Raw genomic sequence first — 14,352 nt, forward strand, 5'->3', positions numbered from 1 at the left:
CAATGCGACCATTACAACATTTATCATAGCATTTAGGACTCCAAGACTTATTCTCATTAGTAGACCAGTCCAGTAAAGGATTGTGTAGTTTTAACCAAGGCAAACCTAAAACGACTGGAGAGGGTAAATTATTTAATACCACCAAGTCCAAAATTTCTTGGTGAATGCCATTGATAGTGAGGGGAAATGCCGCAACCTTGTGAGTAATACATTTCAAAGGAGTGTTATCAATTGCAATCACAGAAATAGGTGATGACAAAGGTTTGGATTCCAATTTAAGTTTTTCCAAAAAACCCTTATCAATCACATTAAGTGTTGAACCACAATCCACAAATACCCGAAATTCAATCAAATCTTCCTGCAATGAGGTACTCCCTGAAAGAAATACTCCCTTAGAGCTCAAACAAGCAATACGGGCGTAACTGACCTTTTTTTTTTCTTTACTTAAACGAAGCTCACAGTTCTTAATCAAATGGTCAGGTTTACCACAATAAAAACACAATCCCTTGGAAAACCTGCGGTCTCTTTCCTGAGAGCGGAGTGACATCGCCCCAACCTCCATTGGTTCTCCACCGTCCGAGCAGACCCTTTGGGGACTAGGAGCTGCCATTGCAGGAATTTTTTCATCATTAACCATGGCACGTAGTCTCCTGTCCACACGAATAGCTAATTGCATGGCTTCCTGCAAGGTCTCAGGTGCAGGGAATGCAATAAGCAGATCCTTAACCCTTTCACTTAGACCAGCAAGAAAAAAACATTTTAACGCCGAATCATTCCATTTCACTTCTGAGGACCACCTTCTGAAGTGTGTACAATAATTTTCAACATCACCTGACCCCTGATTCAAATGCCTCAGTTCTGTCTCAGCAGATGAGACTCAATCAGGATCGTCATACAATAGCCCCATAGCAGAAAAAAAATCCTCCACTGACCTAAAGCAAGGATCATTAGGTTGGAGAGAAAAGGCCCACCCCTGTGGTTCCTTGCGCAAAAGTGACATGATAAACCCAATGCGCTGTGATTCATTCCCATAGGACCTTGGTCTCAAACGAAAATATAATAAACAAGCATTTTTAAAGGAAAAAAAATCTTGGTGTTTACAATAAAAAATATCAGGCAGTCCTACCTTGGATTCGACAAAATGCGCTCCAGAACAGCTACTCACGCGTTGCCGGAGCTCGGACACCTCCAGAGACAATCCCTGCAGGCATTGAGCCAAATCTTGAACAGAAACCATACTGATTCCCGGATTTCTTTCCTTAAAGTTTTTGTTTTGGCTGGACTTACTGTTATGGTATGCAACATAGGCTAAGGAAAGAAGGGGAGAGCTGTCCCTACAGTAAGACTAAGCTGAGCCCCTATGTTGTAGCGGGCTACCTGTTCCTTGTGAAGAGACCCGCCTTCGTCCTCGGCTAGTCTGAACGGAGACCTATAGAGAAAGGGAGGGGTCCCTAAAGGAACTAAGGACTGGGACAAAAATGGGACACCTCCTAACAGAAGTTGTTGCAGAGCAAAAGATAAACTGACAAAAAGTACTAGAGGTCCCAGAGGACCAAGCAAACTAGAGATAGATAGGCACAAAAGAACCTGCCTAGAGAGACAGTCAAAACAACACTGAAGTCCAGCAAAGCCAGAAGGGTGGAGCTGGAAGATATAGGAAGATGGTCACGTGACCGCAAAACACAAGATAGAAACAAAAACAAACAGGAGGGTTCTAACATCAGCATAACATATAAAAGCAAGAGTGCCAAAAACAGGGGTAGCACAAAAGTAACCTGAAGTATCACAGACATCTCTCCAAAAATGGTAGAAAACCATATGTAAGACAGTATACAACCTGGTTGGTGGGAAGTATGTTACCCCAACGCGCGTTTCGCGTCAGCTTCCTCGGGGGGTAGATGTGCAGGGTGTGGAACGGGCTTCTTAAATAATGCCAGAATGCCTCATGTGGTCCCTTGCGTAGCCGCGGTTTCCGCCGGATCGGCGCAGATCGGAAGTCACGGGGCCAGTGTCCCGCGTCACATGTCACCGTCCACCGGCGATGCGTCAGCCAGCGGGCGGGGAGTGCGACACCTAGGACGCGTGACCAGGACAACAAAGACCGAATCCACAGAAGCGCACACCGCACCAGCATTGATAACAACCAAGAACGAAAAAGGCGCAGCCCCAAAACTTACATAGATTAATGTGATGTCCTGCTTACAGTGCCAAAGGGGATATCTAGACATACAGTCCATAGAATTCTTATCATAATTAGGGTAACCTGATGCAATTCATAAATGGAACAAAGTATATATATCTCATGTAAAGAACAAAGTGAAATACATAGTTGTACCGGCTCTAATAACTCAGAGGGAAATGAATCTTCATGATAAAACAGACAGAGAGGAATGTCTTAACTAATAATATCCTAACCAATAAAGAACTATCATACAATTAGTGCAAATACCCCTACAGAGGGTATAATAGGATAAAAGTAGTTTTATTAAAAAGTGCATATGCAAAGTGCATAGGCATATAAAGTGAAAAGATAGAATATAGACTTGAAATATAAAAATATTTTATTCAGAATGAAAAAAGTGTCAAGTGCATTAAAAAGGTGAATAAAATGCATAATAAGAGAGCCTAAGCTCAAGTAAAGTGAGGGTGTGAAAAAACACAATAAAGTGCAATCTACAAACACAAGACTCGACAATACAAATAGAAGTAGCAAGGTGCAAAAGACCACCAGATTTTTACCACATAGTGTCTCCAAAAATAAACACACATATGGAAAGATGTATATATACATGTATACACATGTAAAACACACATATATACATATGTAGCACCCCGAGGGCTCGGCTGCTACAGGGGCATTGCACCTCGAACCAGAGGTGTGGTATTCCACTCCCGGGTAAGGATGGAGTGTGGACTAGGGCTCAGTAAGCTGCATGCACCACACACACCCCATTTCCGAGGGACAGGTCAACGGTGCTCCCACTAGACAGAAGTGCAGGCACGACAGCATCTGTCCCTGGCTGGAGTGGGGCGGGGGGTGGAATACCCAGTGGTGTAGGAGCAGATAGGGGTGGGTTACTGGGCATAGGTAGGAGCCCATTGGTTGCTAGTCACCTGGGCTCACATATAGAGGGAGATATATAAGGTGGGCACCATCTTAGGACAGTAGTCAGTTGAGCCAGCTAAGAGTGAGAGGAGAAGACAGGAAGCAGAGCCTCTGCATGGGCTCTGCTCCGCAGGCAGGCCTTGTCAGAAGGCTGGAGCCTGAGAGAGAGAAGAACGAACGGAAAGGAAAGTAAGAAAGGAACTGGAACAGAGGAGAAAGGAAGCAAGGAACACAGAGAAAGGCCCAGAGACACGAGGACAGAAGGAACCCCATATGCCCAGGAGATACAGGGTGAAGGGTTGGCAGAACAGGGTACTGGAACCCAAATTGGTGGAGGCAACAGATTCCTCAGCCAAAGACCGGAGGTTGTTACCACATCTTGGTGCGACCCCTGGACAAAGGTGGGTCACTGGTGGGGACGGCCAGAGAAAGGAAAGGAAGGGAGCCCTGTGCCACTTTCTGGAATTGCCTGGGAGTTGGTCGAGTCCCTTGCCTGGTGAACGCAGCACGGCTCAGGCGGTCCCTCATGTGCACAAGTGACCAGAATAACAACTGTGAGTAAAGCATTGGAAACTGCAATTACAAGTCTCTGTGTTTCATCGCCGCACCAGCACCATTACTACTGGGACGCTCACACCATCACTCCCATCATCCACATTAGCTGCCCTGAGGCATTACTTCTCCCGTGGGGAGTTATCCCATACTCGGCTGCGCAAACTACATCAGCCTTAGCGGTCTGCAGCACAGCGGCGGTCCCCACTGACCGCAATCCACGGGTGGCGTAGTCGGACAATTACAATACCAATAGACTGCCACTGGTTTGACCGCCCTGGGCACGGACCGGGTCACCGCCACGGAGAACTACAACCTCCAGTGATCCGGCTCCGGGTATCCCCCTGCACAGCACAGGTCCAGGGGGCGCGTCAGCTTTGGCGTAGTCGGCAGGATCTTTACCAACCCGCCACAAGCGGGTATTGCGTGCCTGAAGAAGATCGTACATGTACCTTGAAAAGAAGTCTCCAGCCATTTCCAGAAGTTTCCCTCCGTCCGGAGTCGTTTCCCGCCATCCGGAGCCGATTCCCGCCACCAGACGCCATCTTGGACCGTTTCCTGCCATCTTTATCCGTTTTTCCCGCCCTGGCAGAACGGATGCCATTATTTGCGCACCAAAAGACAGCAGGAAGCCACCTCCCATCGTGGACCAGGTCGCAGAATGGCGCCAAAGAAGGAGCCAGCCCCCACCAGCCATGAATGCAGCAGTGGAGATGTCCATCAGCGTGGGGGGGCTGCCCCTAAAGGTGATTGTCAGCAGATGCCCCAAAGACCACCCCCCATGGGGGCGGATAGGAAAGAAAACTGTGGGGCCGGGCGCGGCCTGGATCAGTCTGGACCTGCTGCACCCGGAGATGGAGGGAGCAGCGAACCCCACCAGCACCCTGGCCCGCAGCCTGCTGCAAGCTGAGCCACCCTGCAGCCTGACAGAGTTGCTAGCCCAGCTGCCCAGGGACCCGGACTGTGCATGCGCAGCGCTGGAAGATTTGAACAGACGGATGGTCCGGGCGCAGCGGGATGTGTTTGCGGGGTGGAGAGAGGAGATGGCCCGGCAGTACAAAGGGAGCCAGCGGAGGACCCCGCCGGGACGGGGCAGCGTGCTTACCGCTGGGCGCGGAAAAGAGGGACCGGCAGCTGCAGACGCCGCCGCGGAGGAGGCCATGGAGACCGAGGCAGGTAATGGGGACGCCATCACTCCAAGCCCTGGGAACCCCAGCCTGCCCTTACCCTCCACTGCGGGACCCGAAGCCCCGGGGACCGTACCTGACATCATGCCTCCACCACCGCCAGCTAGGCCTCAGGCTGCAAACGTCACTGTCACGCCCCGCCCCGTGCTTTGCCCTCTGAACCCGGGCGCCGTAAAGCAGGAGACGTCACAGGCCGGGACACAAGGCCCAGCACACCCGGGCGCCGCTGCCTCACCAGCGCCCCCTACCTTGGCGGTGCCACCCCCAGGCGCGACCAACAAACGACCACAGGCCTGGTCGCAAGGCCGAGTGCCCCCGGGCGCTGCCACCCGTCCGAAGCCCGCGGTGCCACCCCTGGGTGCGGACCTGTACGCCCAATATACCAGCCCGGACGGGCTGCCCTTTGAGTGGCCACCGGAGTTTGCCAACCCCCGTCTCCGGAGAGAACAACCCCTGAGCGAGCCTCTGATCCCGGCCCCGGAGCCTGCCAACATCGCTCCACCCCCGCCGGAGGATGCCCAGTTTGCATGGGACCCCACCGGCGAGAATCTCATGGGGTTCACCCAGGAGACCCGGGCGGAAGCAGCCCAGCGCCTGGATTTCTGCCGTCAGCAGCTGGCCACCTATGAAAGGGAGCGGCGGCAGAGACGCATCAGGGAGGAGCGACTCCAAGCCCAGAGCGCGGAGCAAAAGAGGAGGGCCCGTTAGGACTCCCAAGCCATCCGCGGTCCCCGAGCCACCGGGACCGTAGTAAAGTTCCAGCTAGAGCATGGCTGGGGCTTCATCAGAGACCCGGAGGCTGACACCGACGTCTTCGTCACTAGAAGGGACGTCGAAAGCCACTTGCCAGAGGGACATCACGGCCGTGACCTGTACCCCGGCGACGTGGTCACCTACACCCGGCACAAGGGCGCAAACGGACTGTATGCCCTCCATGTCCACCGTCTAACAGAGGCGGAGTTGCGGTACCGCCCAGACATGGATTACCCTGAGGGTCCGGACGGATCTGAAGACTACCCAGAAGAGCGAGGAGGACACCGTTACCAGTAAACGGTAAAATGGAACTGTTCCCGTTTTTGAAAGTGTGGTCCCCGTTGGGACAAAATGTGAACTGTTGACTGTTTAAAAATTGCCCCTTCCTAAGTTACCAGGCTGAGGACTGTGAGCAGCCATTCCCCTATCCCCACTGGCCGAGGACTGAGAGCGGCCACCCTTGTAAATAGTTGCGCTTCTTAAAGCGCCCCCTACTGGTTTTATACAAGAACTGCAACGTCTACCTCAGGACAAATTAAATGGACTGTTGCACCTTTAAGAGAAAGTGAACACCTGGTCGCAAGTTGCACAGCGGCCAGAGCTCAAGAATCTGTTTGAAAATGTTTTACTTGAAAAAGTTTTATATTGAAAAGTTTGATATGCTGCTAAAAGAGTTTATGGTATTTTATGTGTGTGTGAAGAAAATCTTATAATGTTTATTAATGTTTATACCAGTAACATTGGAAAGAAAAGAGTACCTCCCATAAAGGGATGAGTTTTTGGTTAAATGTCTTATATGCGAATGCATTCTAAAAATTTTGTATGTTGAAAATTGTTTTATTCTTTTCCAGCCCGAGGGCATGCTGTGATTTACCAGGGGGGAATGTAGCACCCCGAGGGCTCGGCTGCTACAGGGGTATTGAACCTCGAACCAGAGGTGTGGTATTCCACTCCCGGGTAAGGATGGAGTGTGGACTAGGGCTCAGCAAGCTGCATGCACCACACACACCCCATTTCCGAGGGACAGGTCAACGGTGCTCCCACTAGACAGAAGTGCAGGCACGACAGCATCTGTCCCTGGCTGGAGTGGGGCGGGGGGTGGAATACCCAGTGGTGTAGGAGCAGATAGGGGTGGGTTTCTTGGCATAGGTAGGAGCCCATTGGTTGCTAGTCACCTGGGCTCACACATAGAGGGAGGTATGTAAGGTGGGCACCATCTTAGGACAGTAGTCAGTTGAGCCAGCTAAGAGTGAGAGGAGAAGACAGGAAGCAGAGCCTCTGCATGGGCTCTGCTCCGCAGGCAGGCCTTGTCAGAAGGCTGGAGCCTGAGAGAGAGAAGAACGAACGGAAAGGAAACTAAGAAAGGAACTGGAACAGAGTAGAAAGGAAGCAAGGAACACAGAGAAAGGCCCAGAGACACGAGGACAGAAGGAACCCCATATGCCCAGGAGATACAGGGTGAAGGGTTGGCAGAACAGGGTACCGGAACCCAAATTGGTGGAGGCAACAGATTCCTCAGCCAAAGACCGGAGGTTGTTACCACATCTTGGTGCGACCCCTCACTACATCCACCAGGAAAGCATACCGCATAGGGTCAAGGAAACCGGAGATAGGTTTCGCCAAGAGAAGGCCCGAGGGAGCTGGACAAAGGTGGGTCACTGGTGGGGACGGCCAGAGAAAGGAAAGGAAGGGAGCCCTGTGCCACGCTCTGGAATTGCCTGGGAGTTGGTCGAGTCCCTTGCCTGGTGAACGCAGCACGGCTCAGGCGGTCCCTCATGTGCACAAGTGACCAGAATAACAACTGTGAGTAAAGCATTGGAAACTGCAATTACAAGTCTCTGTGTTTCATCGCCGCACCAGCACCATTACTACTGGGACGCTCACACCATCACTCCCATCATCCACATTAGCTGCCCTGAGGCATTACTTCTCCCGTGGGGAGTTATCCCATACTCGGCTGCGCAAACTACATCAGCCTCAGCGGTCTGCAGCGCAGCGGCGGTCCCCACTGACCGCAATCCACGGGTGGCGTAGTCGGACAATTACAATACCAATAGACTGCCACTGGTTTGACCGCCCTGGGCACGGACGGGGTCACTGCCACGGAGAACTATAACCCCCAGCGATCCGGCTCCGGCACAGCACAGGCCCAGGGGGCGCGTCACACAGACCATAAAGTGTATATAAAAGTGTATAAAGATTATTTATATCCACACATAAAAGTGCATGTGCATATGTGCAAAATATATACACTATCACTATATCCCAAACAAAAAAATATATCACATAATGGTAGGCACTAATCCATAAATATAGATAAAAGGATCACAAAAAAACAAAATGCATGATGAAGAAAAGTAGACCGAGATGTGGAAGAAGTCCAATGGATATAACAGGCATCTGCCAGGAAATCACCGAATATCAAGCTCAAACCACAGGAATCTATATAAAGTTAAAAGAAAGTGAAGTTAAAATCACAATTAAAAATAACAAAACCCTACAACAATCACAGGAAAGGGGCAAAGCTCAGAATCTCATTTAAACCCTTAGGGCGCACACAGCCAATTTTCATAATCCATTGTGATTCAAATTGTGCAAGCTTCTTCTTCCTCATGCATGCTGCGATTTGCTGTGTATCTCGGACGACACTAGCCAATACAAGTCGAGAAAAAAACAGACGGCACACGGACCATCCGTATGCCATCCAATTTTTACGGATACGTTACCATTCTGTAGCATAGAACACTGTAAATGATTGTAGAATAATAGTTGCAGACAAAAAAACGCATTGCATACGGATGTCATACGGATGTCATATGGATGCTAGGTGTGAAAAATCGCATAGCAATCGCATGGCACTCGCTTGACACATTCATGGCACTTGTACGTTTTTTCGGTCCAGAAAACGTTTTTTTTCTCACATATGAGTATGAGCCCTAATAGTTGAGCACACAGTATCACCAAGCACAATGTCAGGATTGGATGAAGACTAGTGATGAGCGAGCACTAAAATGCTTGGGTACTCTCTGTTCGAGTTGAGCAAATTGGAAAGCTCGAGTGCTCAGACCGAGTAACGAGCCCAATGTAAGTCTATGGGAAACTCGAGCATTTTTCCGGAGGCTCTCCTCGGTGGTCTGCAGAGGGCCTAAAAATTGCCCAAATCGATGGGAACAGTACTCAAATGACATGGGATCAGCATGGGGAAGACCCCTGGAAGCATTTCTGATGCCCAGGTCAATGCTGTCAACAATGTTGTCAGAGGTATTACACCACTTTTACGGACTCACAATAAAACATACAAAAACTAAACCAAAGTAGATTTTCCTGGGAAAAATGTTAAGGAACATCCTTTCCAGGGTAATGACTTGTATATAAGGCAAAATAAATAACCAAAAACAAAAATGCTCCTCCACACCTTGGGCCATGTTCACACGTAGCTTTTTTGATGCGTTTTTGCACTTTTGCATTGCTTTCAACCAAGGCAAATGCATTCACTGGGAAATGTAATTTTAACATTTCGCAACCTTATCTGGCCATGTGGTGTGTGACACATCATCAGACACATGCATACAGTGCTGAAAATACATGGAAACAGCATGGGGAAGACCCCTGGAAGCATCTCTAACTCCCATGTCACTGACTAAAAGTGTGCCCATCATAAGTGATCCTTGGCGCATGCAAAGATGCCTCCTGCCATGCACCTGTCATTGTAGAGTTGCAACAATCACCGTTCACATCCTTGTCCCAGCGCAGCGTTTAGTTGACCCTACCCCATTCCTTGGAATGCAAGCGCAAATATGCAACCAGCCACCCACCCACAGGCCGCAATACTAAACTGCCACATTTCTGAGCAGCTGCTTGCACTTGAAATGTGGCCTTTTTGGCTCATGGAGGTGGAAGCTGTCCACAACCTCATGGGGGTGGCCGGGTGTCCATACTCGGTTCCTTGCCGCCACTATTTCTAGCGGTGTCATCTCCGCCTTCCACAAGCACGGGTCCCACAACATTACCCGTGCCCTCCCCAGTGGACTTAAGTAGGGAGACCGCCTAACCACAAACACGTGGACAGGTGAATGTGGCCAGGGACTGTACATCTCATTAGAGCCAAGTCCACAGTAAAAAAACAGCAATAAAGTGTCCGGGAACCTTCCCACACACTTTTCTTAGCCAGGGCTGCTTCTTGGCAGGTGTAACATACCTGGCGGCGTCCTTGCATGGTGGTCCATCTCCCACTGTGCAAGAGGGCGCACTTGATCTCCTGTCCAGAATGTCTCTCTGGCTTCCCTCCATGCTATCTGTTTGTGTCTGTTTCTGCTGCTTAAGGGCGGCGCCCGATCACTTCCTGCCTTTTGTACCTGCTGTGGGTCACACCCCTTGTGCGTCCTCAGCCTATTGCTGTCTGTCACTTGGTATATAGCTCAGCAGCTCCCTTCTATCCCTGCCTGAGCATAGTGTTTCCTTCAGTGTGTGCTTGCACTCTGAAGGTGCCAGGTCCCGTTCTTTGTTTCCTTGTCTGCCTTTCCTGGAGGCTGTATTTCCAGGCCTGTCTGAACTTAGTCCTGTATTTCTCCTGCTTTGCGGTATCAGCTCCCGTGTCTGAACTGAGTCCTGTATGTCTCCTGCTTTTCGGTATTAGTTCCCGTGTCTGAACTGAGTCCTTTCTGTGTATCTTGTCTGACCTGTCTGAACTCGCTCCTAGCCTGTTCCTCCCGCCTTCTAGGGGCCGATTTCCTAGACCCGCTCCTGTGTCTGGTCTGTCCTGTCTGAACTCGCTCCTAGCCTGTTCCTCTCGCCTTCTAGTGGCCGATTTCCTTGACCCGCTCCTGTGTTTGGTCTGTCCTGTCTGAACACGCTCCTTGCCTGTTCGTTCCGCCTTCTAGTGGCCGATTTCCTAGACCCGCTCCTGCGTCTGGTCTGTCCTGTCTGAACACGCTCCTTGCCTGTTCGTTCCGCCTCTCTGGGGGCCGTATTCCCAGACCCGCTCCTGTATCCCTCTGCAGTGTCGGTCTCCTCCGTACACTCAGTTCCAGTCTGAACTCTCTCCTGTCCTTTACCTGTTTTGCCTCTATGTCCGTTCCCTTCCTTTTTCTGCAGAGTCTGAACTCGTACCTAACTCCTGCTTGTTGTCTCTGCAAGTACTGTGTGAGTATCTGGCTCTGTCTTTCCCTTCCTGTCTGTTCCGTGTGAACAGAGCCCTGTCCTCCCTGCTCAGCCTTGTCTGCACTCTAGCTGTGCTTGCCTGTAACCCTCTGCCTGTATTGTTCCTGAGTCCCGGTGTGTACTGGGTCCTATCCCGCCTGTGTTCCTACCTGCTAGTGCCTCGCCTGTTCCTGTATTCCCCTGTGTGGGTCAACAGCCGTGTCCGGGGTCTGTCCTGGAGTAGCACCTGGTCCCTCTGCTCGGTTCCTCCTTGGTGCACTGGCGTCGTATGCCGTCGTGCGACCCTGGTCGGATCGGGTGAATACCTAGTCACGCCCCTCCAGGCATTCACTCTCCGGCACGGTCCAGTGGAATCACTACCAATCACACGCACACGCCGCTTAGCCCGGGCGTGTGCATAACAGCATGCTCAGGCCATGGTTCCCGTTGAGCCCCACGGCCTTCGCTCTTTGAGAAGTTTTTCCAGCGAATACATGCATTAAAATAAAATAAATAAATTTTTTTCCCCCTTTAGCTGAGTTCCAGGCGAGTTACGCACCCGTCCAGATGGATCTATCAGCCCTCGTTCCTGCGGATCCGCCACGTTACTATGGGGATCCAAGACAGTGTCGTGCATTTGTGGAGCAATGCATGCTACACTTTAAGGCCTACCCTCTCTATTTTCCTTCCGATTGGGCTAAAGTAGCCTTTATGATTGACTACCTAGCGGGTGATGCCTTGAAATGGGTCACCCCCCTATGGGAAGCATGGGATCCTGTCATCCTTGACCTGCAGGCCTTCCTGGTGGCCTTTCGTATGGTCTTCGAGGACCCTAACTCTGAAGCCCCTGCTGAAGCTTCACTTCCCAATATCCCGGAGCAGCCCCGACGGGTAATGTGTGTGGGTAGCGCAATAGTCCTCCAGCCCAATGAGACTACTGCCCACCCAGAATCCTCACAGGGTGACTACGCTTTCCGGAATACTTCTCTCAACCTCAAGAGGCAGTCCAGACGTGCTAGACTTAGAGGCAAGCCGTCACGCCAGGGTCTGTCCTCCCTGAGACCTCCTGACCCCAACCTTGAAGTCCCTACTGAAGCTTCATCTCCCTGTATCCCGGAGAAACCCCAATGGGTAATGTGCGTGGGTAGTGCACCAGTTCTCCTGGCCGAAGAGACTTCTGCCCATCCAGACTCCACACAGGAGAACTTCCTGCACCCGGCATCAGATGCTTCTTTCTCTTTAACCGGTGTGCATGTCCAAGGATGCTCCAAAGCTGTGGTTACCTCTGAGTCTGTGCACCTCTACTACCTGGCGGAGGATCCCCTGTTGCCTCCTGAACCCTCCGGGATACCACTCGATGACAAATGGAGAGAGACTTCTCTACACCCGGTACTCAATACTTTGTCCGCTTCGTCCTGTGAGCCTGACAATGGGTACCCCAAAGTGGTAGTTACCTCCGAGTCTCTACACCCCTCCGACCAGGCGGAGGATCTCCAGTTGTCTCCTGAACCCTTCGGGGTGCTACCTGGTAGCGAAAGGACAGAGACTCTCCTATACTCTGTACCTGATACCTCGCTCGCTTCGTCCAGTGAGTCCAACTTAGTGTACTCCGAAGCAGAGGTTACTCCTGAGTCTCTACACCCCTCCGACCAGGCGGAGGACCTCCAGTTGTGTTCAGAATCCTTCGGGGTGCCACCTGGTGGTGAATGGACAGAGACTTTCCTATATCCTGGATCTGATACCTCGCTTGCTTCGTCCAGTGAGTCCGATCTAGTGTACTCTGAAGCAGAGGTTACCCGTGAGTCTCTACACCCCTCTGACCAGACGGAGGACCGCCAGCTGTCTCCAGAACCCTTCGGGGTGCCACCTGGTGGTGAATGGACAGAGACTTTCCTATACTCGGTACCCGATACCTCGCCTGCTTCCTCCAGTGAGTCCGACCTAGTGTACTCCGAAGCAGTTGTTTTCTCTGAGCCTCTGCACTCTTCTGACCCGGCGGAGGACCTCCAGTTGTTTCCTGAATCCTCCGGGATACCACCAGATAACAAAGAGACAGTGACTTTTCCTCATTATGTACGTGATAACCCGTCTATTTCTTCCTGTGAGCTTGACAAGATGTACCTCGAAGCAGAGATTACCCTTAAGTCTCTGTCCCCCTCCAACCCAGTGAACGACTGGCCCTCGAATTCCCTGCGGAAGATTCTGGCAGGCCTGAAGAAGAGGGGGCGTAAGGGGGGAGGTACTGTAACATACCTGGCGGCGTCCTTGCATGGTGGTCCATCTCCCACTGTGCAAGAGGGCGCACTTGATCTCCTGTCCAGAATGTCTCTCTGGCTTCCCTCCATGCTGTCTGTTTGTGTCTGTTTCTGCTGCTTAAGGGCGGCGCCCGATCACTTCCTGCCTTTTGTACCTGCTGTGGGTCACACCCCTTGTGCGTCCTCAGCCTATTGCTGTCTGTCACTTGGTATATAGCTCAGCAGCTCCCTTCTATCCCTGCCTGAGCATAGTGTTTCCTTCAGTGTGTGCTTGCACTCTGAAGGTGCCAGGTCCCGTTCTTTGTTTCCTTGTCTGCCTTTCCTGGAGGCTGTATTTCCAGGCCTGTCTGAACTTAGTCCTGTATTTCTCCTGCTTTGCGGTATCAGCTCCCGTGTCTGAACTGAGTCCTGTATGTCTCCTGCTTTTCGGTATTAGTTCCCGTGTCTGAACTGAGTCCTTTCTGTGTATCTTGTCTGACCTGTCTGAACTCGCTCCTAGCCTGTTCCTCCCGCCTTCTAGGGGCCGATTTCCTAGACCCGCTCCTGTGTCTGGTCTGTCCTGTCTGAACTCGCTCCTAGCCTGTTCCTCTCGCCTTCTAGTGGCCGATTTCCTTGACCCGCTCCTGTGTCTGGTCTGTCCTGTCTGAACACGCTCCTTGCCTGTTCGTTCCGCCTTCTAGTGGCCGATTTCCTAGACCCGCTCCTGCGTCTGGTCTGTCCTGTCTGAACACGCTCCTTGCCTGTTCGTTCCGCCTCTCTGGGGGCCGTATTCCCAGACCCGCTCCTGTATCCCTCTGCAGTGTCGGTCTCCTCCGTACACTCAGTTCCAGTCTGAACTCTCTCCTGTCCTTTACCTGTTTTGCCTCTATGTCCGTTCCCTTCCTTTTTCTGCAGAGTCTGAACTCGTACCTAACTCCTGCTTGTTGTCTCTGCAAGTACTGTGTGAGTATCTGGCTCTGTCTTTCCCTTCCTGTCTGTTCCGTGTGAACAGAGCCCTGTCCTCCCTGCTCAGCCTTGTCTGCACTCTAGCTGTGCTTGCCTGTAACCCTCTGCCTGTATTGTTCCTGAGTCCCGGTGTGTACTGGGTCCTATCCCGCCTGTGTTCCTACCTGCTAGTGCCTCCCTGTCTGCACTCTAGCTGTGCTTGTCTTTACCCCCCTGCCTGCATACCCGCCTGCCTGCATACCAGTCGTGCCTGCCTATACCCACCAGTCTGTGTGCCAGCCTACCAGCCTGTTCCTGTATTCCCCTGTGTGGGTCAACAGCCGTGTCCGGGGTCTGTCCTGGAGTAGCACCTGGTCCCTCTGCTCGGTTCCTCCTTGGTGCACTGGCGTCGTATGCCGTCGTGCGACCCTGGTCG

Source organism: Phyllobates terribilis, unplaced genomic scaffold (genome assembly GCF_046119375.1).
Source record: "Phyllobates terribilis strain yellow unplaced genomic scaffold, ASM4611937v1 Scaffold_2__4_contigs__length_985480577, whole genome shotgun sequence".
Lineage (NCBI taxonomy): Eukaryota > Metazoa > Chordata > Amphibia > Anura > Dendrobatidae > Phyllobates > Phyllobates terribilis.